The sequence below is a fragment of the Camellia sinensis genome, chromosome 2, assembly GCF_055761805.1.
Source record: "Camellia sinensis isolate YWXY chromosome 2, ASM5576180v1, whole genome shotgun sequence".
NCBI classification, from domain to species: domain Eukaryota; kingdom Viridiplantae; phylum Streptophyta; class Magnoliopsida; order Ericales; family Theaceae; genus Camellia; species Camellia sinensis.
The window spans coordinates 62,189,770-62,202,574 of NC_138962.1; positions in this window are offsets into that span (position 1 = coordinate 62,189,770).

The following is a 12,805-nucleotide window of genomic DNA, read 5'->3' on the forward strand; positions in this document are numbered from 1 at the left end:
AACAAAGAGCCGAAAGGCGCAGAGATCTCTGCCAGTGCTGGGATAAACCTCCGAATATAAGACACCTTCCCGAGGAACTTCTTTAACTCCTTCTGAGAATGCGGGGGAGGCATTGCTCTGATAGATTTGACCTTGTCTTCATCTGCCTCGATACCATGCCTATGTACAAGAAACCCGAGGAACTTCCCGGCCGTCACCCCGAAAGCACATTTGAGAGGATTCATCCTCATTTTGAATTTCTGGCACCTCTTGAATACCTTCTCAAGGTCTCGGAGATGGTCTTCTTCTTTCTTGGATTTCACCACTAGATCATCAACATAATCTTCCATCTCATGATGGATCATGTCATGAAAGATTGCAGTCATAGCCCTTTGGTAAGTTGCACCGGCATTCTTGAGTCCGAAAGGCATGACTGTATAGAAGAAGTTTCCGAGAGGTGTTCTAAAAGCAGTCTTTTCTGCGTCCTCTTCAGCCATCTTAATCTGATTGTATCCACTGAATCCATCCATGAATGAGAACATCTGGTGTCCTGAGGTAGTATCCACGAGGGTGTCGATGTGAGGAAGAGGGAATTCATCCTTTGGGCAAGATTTGTTCAAATCTCGAAAGTCTACACATACTCTGATTTGGTCATTCTTCTTCTTTACTGGCACGATGTTTGCTAACCACGTGGGGTACTGTATTGGCCGGATGAAACCAGCCTGTTGAAGTTTTTCAATTTCCTCCTTAATCTTCTCTTCGAGATCTGGATGATATTTTCGAGCAGCTTGCTTAATTGGCTTGGAGTTTGGGAACACATCAAGATAGTGGGAGACTAGGTCAGGATCTAGTCCAGGCATTTCCTTATATGACCAAGCAAACACATCTGAGTATCGGCTTATCAACTTTAACAACTGTTCCCGCTTTTCTGGGCTAAGGCTCGAACTTACGAATACCGGCCTCGGTGCATCTTGTCCATCACTCAGATCTATTTCGATAAGTTGTTCAGGCTGAGGCTTCGGCCCATCTTGCATACATTCTGGAGCCACTTCAGGCTTTATTACTATATCATTGTCAGGAGGCTCTTCTTTTGACTCGGAGTTGGTGACTGAAGAAACCGACTCCCCGCACCTTCATAAATAATACACCATCTTGCCTCCTTCTCGAACTTTCATCACCTTCCGAGGAATAGGCGGACTTTCTGGTCTAGACATCGCCCGCTTACTTGATTCTGTCATCGGCTCCTTGTCATCTTTGATATCCTCCCAACGAGGAATTTTGACCCCTCGAGGCTTAGAGGTGGTGGGAACTTCTTCGACAGCCAGTTCGGTGAAGTAGATGGCATCAGAATAATGAGCTTCATGGATCTCGAAAGGCCTTTCTGTAGCCTGAATTGTCACCGTCTTCTTTCCCCATTTAGCCTTAACACACTGATGATAACTCGATGGTACAGCCCCATATCTATGCATCCAGGTCCTCCCTAGAATGATGTGATAATTTGCCTCAGAATCGATAATATGGAACTTGGTGGCCGAGCGAATCTCTCCAACGGCTAAATCAACAGTTACGCATCCGATAGTAACTCTCCTTTCTCCACCGAAGCCAGTGATGACTATCGGCTGCTTCACAATGCGTTCTTCAGAGATTCCGGCTTTTTCTAGAGTAGCGCGAGTCATAATGTTGATAGAGGCTCCACTATCTAGAAAGGCCCTTTTGAACTCAACCCCGTTAATAAAAACAGTCACATAAAGCGGGCGATTGTGAGAAAAAGGATACTTCCGATCAGCCTCGGAGAAAGTAATGGCACTAGATTGCTCTTTTGCCTTCCTCGGGATAGACCCCTCAGTCGACATGCATTCCTCATGGTGTGCCTCGGCTATATTAATGATAGACTTGGTGATTTCCGTTCTTGCCTCCCTGGAAAGTCCAAGCTGGTCAAAGAACTGCTTGAACTTTACACAGTCTTGCAGGGTTTTGGCATAGTGATCCGGATCTTTTTCCACTCTTGGAGGCTCGTAGTTAACCATCTCCTCGGTCTCCTCAAAATAAGATGCCACATAAACATGGTGTCCTCCTCTTCCATAGTATTCTTCTCCTCCTTCTGGATCAAAGGGAGCACTTCCATAGTAAACTTGCTCACCCTCTGGCTCGAGGATGTCGTCCAGATAACAGTCATCGTCATCGAGATTAGCGATAGCCTCGATCATTGGGCCTTCATAAGCTATCATAGCAACATTCTTGCCCTTGTCTCGGTGTTGAGGATATGGTTGTTCTCGGATGTCTTGAGTCCCTCGCTTTTTGAACCTCAATTCGTCTGCCTCGACTTTATCTCTGAAGATTTTCCTGAGAGTCCAACACTTCTCTGTTGGATGTTTCAATGTACGATGGTAGACACAAAATTCAGGGCTCTCACGGTCCTTTTTTGATGGCATTTCTTCAACATAAGGCAATTTTAGCTCTCCGTCAGCCACCCATTCTTTAACTAGAGCTTTCACTTCCTCGATTCCACATGGATAAGAAACATTCCCCTTTTCACCATTATATTGCTTTCTTTTCTGGCCTCTATGACCTCCTCCTTGTGAATTTCGGGTATCCGGGGCAGAGGCAGCAGCAACGATAGGTCCACGAGATGACTTGAAACTAGTCTTGTAACTGGCTTTAAATCCGGACTCCTGAGCCTGAGGAATACTAATGTTCCGAGCTGCTTCTATTAATGCCGAGAAGGTGGGTAGCTTGTTGTCACGACCCAAACCCAGCCCTATGGGTTTAGCACCGTAACCGGCCAGTAATCCGAGATTACCGAAGGCCTGCAGAACAGTAATACAGTGAAACAGAGTACAGGGCCTGGCGGAAGCCAATACAGTAATTAAACAATGTCCAATGAGCTGTGACAGTCAGTATGCCGAAAAGATTTTTCATGCATTCATACATAAACAGTACAGAACAGTATGTACAATATTGACATCCATTCAACTAGGGACTCAACCCTACAGAACAGTACAGAAAACATTCCGTCTGTACAAAACAGTACGGTCTAAACAAAACAGTAAAACAGTACAGAAGGGGGAAAAACAGACAAAACACCCCCAAGCCATAGCATGGCAACTCGGAACCTCACAGTGAGGCACAAAGGCTGGCTTGACAAAACTGGAGTAACCCTGACGCCTCTAGCTGCGGTCTGGTGCCTGAACACCTACATATATATATGAGCAGTGAGCTAAAGCCCAGTGAATAACATAAAGCGTAAAGAGGTTTAGAATGAATGTCCTTACAGTAGTGAAAACAGTTCAATTCAATCAGTATTTCAGTCGTTCAGTACAGTAAACAGTCATATGTGGTACATCCATTAGCATAACAGTAACAGTAGGTCTTGAAAGACCGAACAGTAATGATGGCCATCAGTCAGTAAACAGTAGTGGTTCCACAAGGAAACCGACAGAGATCTCTGTGACAGTAACAGTAACAGTAAACCGTAGATACTAAGGATGCCACAGTACAGTTCAGAAATAAAGGACATACATTCATTCAGTAAATAATACCAGTTCAGTAAACAGTTCAGTTCAGTATTCAGAAGATAATCAGTTGAACATATCTTTACACAATTGTTACTCACAGAGTTCTGGGCTACAGTATGCTAGAGCGTGTCTCCCCAGTCGCCAACCCTACACAGTTCACAGGTTGAACACACTAAGCTACACAGTTGGGAAAACTCATAACTTAATCCCTAATTTGCCTTGGTGTGTTCTACAATGATATCCTCATCAAGGTGCCTTAAACTAGGCCTAAGAATGCCTAGGATGGGATGAGGATGCAAAAATGCACTTAGAAAACATTTCGCAAAGTTTGCTGAAAATAGGAGCCTCGCTCGAGCGAGACCTTCTACGCTCGAGCGTAAGTCCGAAATCAAAGGCTTCGCTCGAGCGAGGAATCCTTCGCTCGAGCGGTCTGCAAAACAGTAAAAGTACTGGATGCTGAAATTCTACGCGCGATGGTCGCTCGATGGTCGCTCGAGCGGAGCCCTGGACAAAGGTGCTCGCTCGAGCGGGGAATCCTTCGCTCGAGCGAGGAAGCCAAATCTGGAATTTCCAGATTTGCCTCCCAAGCTCAAACCAAGCATTCAACCACTCCAAACTCGACCTCTTAGGCCCAAATTCTGGAAAACACCACTAAATTCAATGTATAACAAGTTTCAAAGCTCAATTTATGAATTCAAGCCCCAAAGGTGAGTCAATTAAAGCCTCATCAAACCCATTTTCAAAAATAGGAAGAACATGCAAACATGCAAGGATTTGAACCAAATCAAAGCTTCAAAGCTTGTTCAAATGTGCTCATTCTTTTCAAAACAAGATGAAAACATGGTCTACTCTTGCAACATGGACATGCATGTAACCATTTACCATGAATTCAACTCAAAACTCATTAATTCAACCATGCATGCAAGAAATGAGCTTCAATTCACCATTAATGACCCAAAACATGACTTAGTTCTACAATGAAGCATGAACCATGCAAGAACTAGTTCAATAGCATCAATAAGAAGATAAGATCCTTACCTAGAGCTTGAATTAGAAGACTAGGAGCTCAAGTATGCAATCTATACTTCAATTCCTTCAATTCACCAAGCAAAATCAACAAGAACACTTCCCTCCCTCCCTAACTCTCTCTATGGTCGGCAATAAGGAGGGGAAATGGCTGAGGAAATGTTTTGATTCAATGTGTGCAAGGTTCTAGCATCACTAGGTAGTGTGCCACTAAGGGTGGCAATATGGTAAATAAACCGAACTCTTTAATTAGCTTATTTAATCTAATTTTAATCATACCTAATCAATTTTCAGATAAATATTCCATAAAATCACATTAATTATGAGGGTCACGGAACATCAATCGGTTTCTAATTCGGCCGCCGATAAGGCCTTCAATTAGCAGTTTAAACATATCAACATGAACAGATAATCAGACAATCAAACAGATAGAATGAAATTAACTAACATATACTCAGTCAATTCAGTTCCAGTTTCAGTCAGTCAGTTCAGTACTTTTAATCAGTTCAATTATCGGTCAGTTATCAGTCATTATCAGTTCCGTTTAACAGTAACTGGTGATCAATCGGTCAATAATCAGTAAACAGTATGAGGGTTGTTACAGTCTCCCCTCCTTAAAAAGAGTTTAGTCCTCTAAACTCGAGTTACCTTCATTCTGGAAGAAAACAGGATTCAGTGGAAATAGTTCCGGATATCGTTTGGCCATGTCATCTTCCCTTTCCCAAGTGGCATACACGCCACCATGGTTCTGCCAGTCAACTTTCACTAACGGGATCTCTTTGTTTCTCAGTTTCTTGATCCGTCGGTTTACAATCTGTATAGGCCGTTCCTCGTAAGTGTAGTCATCACTCAACACTACGTGGGTAGGCTCTATTACATGGAAGGGATCCCGAAGGTAATCTCTTAACATAGAAATGTGGAAGACGTTATGCATGTGCTCCATTTCAGGAGGAAGCGCAACTTGATACGCCACCGGATTGATTTTCTCAATAATCTCGTATGGTCCGACGTATCTCGGTGCTAGCTTGCCTTTGACTCCGAAACGAGTCTGGCCTTTCATTGGTGTCACTTTCACAAAAACGTGATCACCCACTTCATACTCTCTGTCCCGTCTTCTGACGTCTGCATAACTTTTCTGTCTACTCTGTGCAGTTTTCAATCTTTGCTGTATCAGTTTCACTTTTTCAGTTGTTTCATATACAATCTCGGGCCCAAGCAAAGGCCCATCTCCAACTTCTGCCCAGCAAATTGGAGATCTACATTTTCTGCCATACAATGCCTCAAAAGGCGCCATACCAATACTCGAATGGTAACTGTTGTTGTAGGCGAATTCAGCTAAGGGCAAGTGACTTTCCCAGTTTCCCTGAAAATCAAGGACACACATTCTCAGTAAATCCTCCAGAGTTTGGATGGTCCTTTCTGTTTGGCCATCTGTCTGAGGATGATAGGCACTACTCAGTCTCAGTTCAGTACCCAGTGCAGTTTGTAGGCTTTGCCAAAACCTCGATGTAAACTTCGAATCCCTGTCAGAAACAATAGACACAGGCACTCCATGCAGTCTAACAATTTCATCAATATAGATAACGGCCAATTTGTCCGCATTATAGATTGTCTTGACAGGTAAGAAGTGAGCAGATTTGGTTAGTCTATCAACGATAACCCAAATTGAATCCATACCTTTTCTGGAGCGAGGTAATCCAACGATAAAATCCATCGTGATATGCTCCCATTTCCACTCTGGTATGGGTAGAGGTTGCAATAGTCCGGCAGGTCGCTGATGTTCAGCTTTGACCTGTTGGCAATAAAGACATTTGGATACAAAATCAGCAATTTCTTTCTTCATTCCCGGCCACCAGAAATTCTGTTTCAGATCTTGGTACATTTTCGTATTCCCCGGGTGGATAGACAATTTCGAATTGTGGCCTTCTTGCAGAACTTTTCTTTTCAGTTCAGTATCATTTGGTACACACAGTCTTTCTTGAAATTTCAGTACGTTGTTCTCAAATTTGAATCCCGGTCTCGGTTTAGATTCTCTTTCCTCGATGATCTTCTTCAAGAAGTCATCCAGTTGCTGTTTCTCTTTAATCTCTTCAATCAGCGCCGGTTGAGCAGAAATAGCAGCTAAGGTTCCACCTTGTTCTCTCAAAACAATTTCAACTTCAGATTTTTCAAGGTCACAAAGCAACTCTTTCTGTCCTGTAAGCAAATAGGCTAAGTTTCCAATCGATTTCCGGCTCAATGCATCGGCAACGGTATTGGCTTTTCCTGGGTGGTACAATATCTGTAGGTCATAGTCTTTAATCAGTTCTAGCCATCTCCGCTGTCTCATATTCAGTTCTTTCTGTGTGAAGAAATACTTTAAACTCTTGTGGTCGGTGTATACTTCACATGTCACCCCGTAGAGATAGTGACGCCAGATTTTCAGGGCAAATACTACTGCAGCAAGTTCCAGATCATGGGTCGGGTAATTCTTTTCATGTGGTCTCAGTTGTCGGGAAGCATAAGCTATAACCTTCCCATTCTGCATTAAAACACATCCCAAACCCTTATGAGAAGCATCACTAAATACAGTATAACCATCCGTACCTGAGGGTAAAGTCAAAACTGGTGCAGTCACAAGTCGAGTTTTCAACTCCTGGAAAGCAGATTCTCTTTGGTCGGTCCAGTCAAATGATGTCCCCTTTTGAGTTAACTGAGTCAATGGTAGGGCAATTTTGGAGAAATCTTTGACAAATCTTCTGTAATATCCAGCCAATCCCAAAAAGCTTCGGACTTCAGTCACATTTGTTGGTCTAGGCCAGTTCACTACAGCTTCAATTTTCTGCGGATCAACAGAAATTCCATCTTTGCTAACAACATGCCCCAAAAACATAACATGGTCAAGCCAAAATTCACATTTAGACAGCTTAGCATACAGTTTCTGTTCTCTTAAGGTTTGTAGGGCAAGTCTCAGATGATGTTCATGCTGTTCTATGCTTTTGGAGTAAATCAATATGTCATCGATAAATACAACAATAAAGTCATCAAGGTACGGTTTAAAAATTCTGTTCATGAGGTCCATAAAAGCAGCTGGTGCGTTCGTGACTCCAAAAGGCATAACTAGAAATTCATAATGTCCATACCTTGTTCTAAAAGCAGTTTTATCAATGTCTTCCGGTTTAACCTTCAGTTGATGATACCCCGATCTGAGATCAATCTTAGAAAACACTTGTGCACCCTGTAACTGATCAAATAAATCATCAATGCGTGGCAAAGGGTATTTGTTCTTTACAGTTACCTTATTCAGTTCACGGTAGTCGATGCACAGTCTCAGTGAGCCATCTTTCTTCTTGACAAACAAAACAGGAGCACCCCATGGCGAAGTGCTAGGTCTGATAAACTTTTTGTCTAACAGTTCTTGCAGTTGCACTTTCAGTTCTTTCAGTTCAGTTGGAGCCATTCGGTAGGGAGCTTTAGAAACTGGTTGTGTTCCGGAAATCACATCAACGGTAAATTCAATCTCCCTATCAGTCAAATCTCCTGGAAGATTATCTGGAAAAACATCTGGAAATTCCCTGACTATAGGAATACAATTCACATCAGTTTTAACACTATCATCAGTAGACACAGTCAGTACAGAACACAGATATCCTTTACACCCCTTTCTAATTAATTTAACAGCTTTTACTGACGAAATCAAATACGGAGGAGGTACTACTCCACTCCCATTAAACACAAATTCAGGCAAACCAGGTGGACGGAAAACAACTTGCTTGGTCACACAGTCAATAGTGGCATGGTATTTTTGTAACCAATCCATCCCCAATATTACGTCAAAATGATCAATGTTCAATGGCAGTAAATCAATAAACAGATGCATATCCCCAACAATAATTTCACATGCGGGGTACATATAAGCACATGTCATGGATCCCCCTACGGGTGATGATACGGCTAGCAGATAGTTCATGGGTTCTAAGGGTCTATCCAATTTCCGTGAAAAAGCATATGATACATAAGAATGCGTAGACCCCGAATCAATCAGTACATATGCATTTTGAGTACAGATAGAGAGAATACCTGACACAACGGTCTCGGTATTCTGCACATCTCCCGGTACTAGTGCGAACACTCGGCCTTGCCTCATAGGCTCTTTCCCGGTAGCTTTAGGGTTAGGCTTTGATGGAGCATTTGATGCTGCTGCGCTTGGTGCAGCTTTACCACTGGCTTGTGGAGCAGAGGGGCAGTCTTTAACCATGTGGCCCACCTTGCCACACCTGTAACAGGCTCCAGATATTCTGTAACAGACCCCCTTGTGCTTCTTGCCACACTCAGGACAGGGTGGTATGTAACCACTCCCTTGGCTGGGGCTAGTTGTCAACCCCGTATTCTGTTTCTTGTTGGCTGGGTTGTGCTTGCCTTTCTTAAATTTGAAACTCTGCCTTTTTCCATGCCATTCAGTTGTTGGTGTTTCAGATTGTTTCACCGCTGCAATGTTTGACTCGGCCATCAATGCCCGGTCAAGAACACCCACAAAAGTCGGTAATTTCAAAACATTTATCCGGTCAAGTATTGCCACATTAAGGCCACCTTCAAATTTTCTGGCCTTCTTATACTCAGTATCCACCATATGCGGTGCATATCTAGCAAGCTCAGTAAATTTCGTCTCATATTCCGCAACAGTCATTGTGCCCTGCTTCAGCTGTTCAAATTCAGTCACTTTTCTATCCCTAACACACTGAGGGAAGTACTTTTCAAAGAAGGACTCCCTGAACTGAGCCCAAGTTATAACAGTGTTTGTTTCACGGATCAACATCCACCACCTTCTAGCCTCTTCTTGTAGGGTGAAGGTAGCTAACAATACTTTGTTTGCTTCCGAGCACGGAAACACTTCAAATAATTTCTCTGTTTCCAGAACCCAAGCTTCAGCTTTTAGCGGTTCAAGGCCTCCCTGAAAGGATGGCGGTTTCATTTTGCTGAACTTCTGGGTCAAAGCAATTATGTCCCCATCATTCGCATTCGCATTAAGTTCCGGCTGTACCGAAGGAGGAGGAGGTTGTTGGTTCTGTTGTTGTTCAAGTCTAGCAGTTATCAGTTCTATCATTCTTTCCATTCTTTCCATTCTTGCCTCGGTAGACGAGGATTCAGGTTCATTTGCATTGTCCATTTCACTATAAGCAGTTATAACAGTTTTAAACATAAGCAGTCATTTGCTTACCAGTTTAACACATTAGCAGATATTCAGTCGTAACGTAATCACACACTTAACATGCTCATGAGATGCCCTAATTACTTTCTAGGACACCCTATAGCTCATTTGGACACGTGTGTGCGGTATAACTCGTGGTTAAGTATCGCTCTGATACCACTCTGTCACGACCCAAACCCGGCCCTATGGGTTTAGCACCGTAACCGGCCAGTAATCCGAGATTACCGAAGGCCTGCAGAATAGTAATACAGTGAAACAGAGTACAGGGCCTGGCGGAAGCCAATACAGTAATTAAACAATGTCCAATGAGCTGTGACAGTCAGTATGCCGAAAAGATTTTTCATGCATTCATACATAAACAGTACAGAACAGTATGTACAATATTGACATCCATTCAACTAGGGACTCAACCCTACAGAACAGTACAGAAAACATTCCGTCTGTACAAAACAGTACGGTCTAAACAAAACAGTAAAACAGTACAGAAGGGGGAAAAACAGACAAAACACCCCCAAGCCATAGCATGGCAACTCGGAACCTCACAGTGAGGCACAAAGGCTGGCTTGACAAAACTGGAGTAACCCTGACGCCTCTAGCTGCGGTCTGGTGCCTGAACACCTACATATATATATGAGCAGTGAGCTAAAGCCCAGTGAATAACATAAAGCGTAAAGAGGTTTAGAATGAATGTCCTTACAGTAGTGAAAACAGTTCAATTCAATCAGTATTTCAGTCGTTCAGTACAGTAAACAGTCATATGTGGTACATCCATTAGCATAACAGTAACAGTAGGTCTTGAAAGACCGAACAGTAATGATGGCCATCAGTCAGTAAACAGTAGTGGTTCCACAAGGAAACCGACAGAGATCTCTGTGACAGTAACAGTAACAGTAAACCGTAGATACTAAGGATGCCACAGTACAGTTCAGAAATAAAGGACATACATTCATTCAGTAAATAATACCAGTTCAGTAAACAGTTCAGTTCAGTATTCAGAAGATAATCAGTTGAACATATCTTTACACAATTGTTACTCACAGAGTTCTGGGCTACAGTATGCTAGAGCGTGTCTCCCCAGTCGCCAACCCTACACAGTTCACAGGTTGAACACACTAAGCTACACAGTTGGGAAAACTCATAACTTAATCCCTAATTTGCCTTGGTGTGTTTTACAATGATATCCTCATCAAGGTGCCTTAAACTAGGCCTAAGAATGCCTAGGATGGGATGAGGATGCAAAAATGCACTTAGAAAACATTTCGCAAAGTTTGCTGAAAATAGGAGCCTCGCTCGAGCGAGACCTTCTACGCTCGAGCGTAAGTCCGAAATCAAAGGCTTCGCTCGAGCGAGGAATCCTTCGCTCGAGCGGTCTGCAAAACAGTAAAAGTACTGGATGCTGAAATTCTACGCGCGATGGTCGCTCGATGGTCGCTCGAGCGGAGCCCTGGACAAAGGTGCTCGCTCGAGCGGGGAATCCTTCGCTCGAGCGAGGAAGCCAAATCTGGAATTTCCAGATTTGCCTCCCAAGCTCAAACCAAGCATTCAACCACTCCAAACTCGACCTCTTAGGCCCAAATTCTGGAAAACACCACTAAATTCAATGTATAACAAGTTTCAAAGCTCAATTTATGAATTCAAGCCCCAAAGGTGAGTCAATTAAAGCCTCATCAAACCCATTTTCAAAAATAGGAAGAACATGCAAACATGCAAGGATTTGAACCAAATCAAAGCTTCAAAGCTTGTTCAAATGTGCTCATTCTTTTCAAAACAAGATGAAAACATGGTCTACTCTTGCAACATGGACATGCATGTAACCATTTACCATGAATTCAACTCAAAACTCATTAATTCAACCATGCATGCAAGAAATGAGCTTCAATTCACCATTAATGACCCAAAACATGACTTAGTTCTACAATGAAGCCTGAACCATGCAAGAACTAGTTCAATAGCATCAATAAGAAGATAAGATCCTTACCTAGAGCTTGAATTAGAAGACTAGGAGCTCAAGTATGCAATCTATACTTCAATTCCTTCAATTCACCAAGCAAAATCAACAAGAACACTTCCCTCCCTCCCTAACTCTCTCTATGGTCGGCAATAAGGAGGGGAAATGGCTGAGGAAATGTTTTGATTCAATGTGTGCAAGGTTCTAGCATCACTAGGTAGTGTGCCACTAAGGGTGGCAATATGGTAAATAAACCGAACTCTTTAATTAGCTTATTTAATCTAATTTTAATCATACCTAATCAATTTTCAGATAAATATTCCATAAAATCACATTAATTATGAGGGTCACGGAACATCAATCGGTTTCTAATTCGGCCGCCGATAAGGCCTTCAATTAGCAGTTTAAACATATCAACATGAACAGATAATCAGACAATCAAACAGATAGAATGAAATTAACTAACATATACTCAGTCAATTCAGTTCCAGTTTCAGTCAGTCAGTTCAGTACTTTTAATCAGTTCAATTATCGGTCAGTTATCAGTCATTATCAGTTCCGTTTAACAGTAACTGGTGATCAATCGGTCAATAATCAGTAAACAGTATGAGGGTTGTTACACTTGTGGTTAACTAGAAACATTTTGTACCTGCTCAATGCCCCTTCTAGACAAATTTGAACCAGATAACTCTCCTCAACTGCTTCATGACAATCCACGGCCTTGTCCTGAAACCTTTTGACGTAGTCAAGGATGTCTTCACTTTCTTGTTGCTTCTCTTTACACAATGTAAGTGTGGTCACCTTCTCCGCCACTTGAAAGAACTTGGAGTGGAATTTGTTAACCATTTCCTCCCAACTTCGGACAGAGTTTGGGGCCAAATTAACATACCAACTATATGCTCGGTCGGTGAGGGACTTAGAGAATTCTCTCAGTCGGAGGACGTGGTTTGAACCATGAATACCTAGAGTCTCGATGAATCGCACAACATGTTCTCGGGCATTTCCTTGTTTGCCGTCGAACTTGATGAACTTCGGCACTGTATATCCCTCAGGGTATGGATAGCTCAGCATCTCAATGGGGTAAGGCGGCTTGACGTCTGGATCAGGCAAAGAGGGTAAGGTCCTCTTGCCCCGTTCGAGATCGAACAT